Raw genomic sequence first — 791 nt, 5'->3', positions numbered from 1 at the left:
GTTCCCCCACCTCATTCCTTTTGATGTTGATCAAAATATACCATTGACCAATTAGTTAAAAAAAACAATATGCTTGTGCACATACTCCCATTACTTCATGTACAACAAAGGAAAGGGGGAGGGGAAATGAAAGACCAGAGAAAAAGATTGCAGCAGTCAGTATGCTATGGAACCAAATTGTGGTTTTCTAATGGAGAGTGACTTCTTGGTTCTGCAGTAAAGCAGGTCCTCTCTTTAGAAGACACTTCCTGTCTGCTGCCAGGACACATCAGAAATATCTTCATCGTCCATTTACAGCTGTGCAGGTGTGTCTGTTTCATTGATCGACTGCCCATCAAATCAGAATCAGATCCGCTTCATGGACAAACCCTGCCATTCACACTAGGCTTTTATTAAAGTGGTAATGCCTCTGAGCCTTAAACCACGACATCAAACTATTCTTCCCTGCTATTTTCACATTAAGATTGTCTCCTCTGTCTTGACTTCCTCTTGGGGCTTTTCACTGGCCATGGTAAGCCCCAGAGTCTTCTCTGTGGCTACTTCACAGAACAGGTATCAAGACTGGTACCAAACAAGCACAGAGACAGGCTGCTACTTTCTTCGGGCGTGACTCTAGAAACTGGCACCATTACTTCATTTGCATGTTTTGGTCAAGCAAAGAACCTAGATTCAAGAGTAGGTAACACAGACTTCATCTCTTGATGGAGGAGTATTTAAATTTGGATGACATGTTTATAACTGCCACACCCCATAGTAATTTCCAGAACTGGGATATGAATCCAGGTATGTCT

General features: G+C 42.4%; 1 pseudogene; it reads right to left on the bottom strand.

The window, feature by feature from the left end:
* Window positions 1-234: 234 nt before the first annotated feature.
* Window positions 235-510, bottom strand: LOC139179348 (small ubiquitin-related modifier 3 pseudogene; annotated as a pseudogene).
* Between the last annotated feature and the right edge of the window lie 281 nt (window positions 511-791).

This window comes from Bos indicus, chromosome 24 (genome assembly GCF_029378745.1).
Source record: "Bos indicus isolate NIAB-ARS_2022 breed Sahiwal x Tharparkar chromosome 24, NIAB-ARS_B.indTharparkar_mat_pri_1.0, whole genome shotgun sequence".
Lineage (NCBI taxonomy): Eukaryota > Metazoa > Chordata > Mammalia > Artiodactyla > Bovidae > Bos > Bos indicus.
The sequence above is the reverse complement of the archived record's forward strand: the minus strand, read 5'-3'. Positions and strand labels throughout refer to the sequence as shown.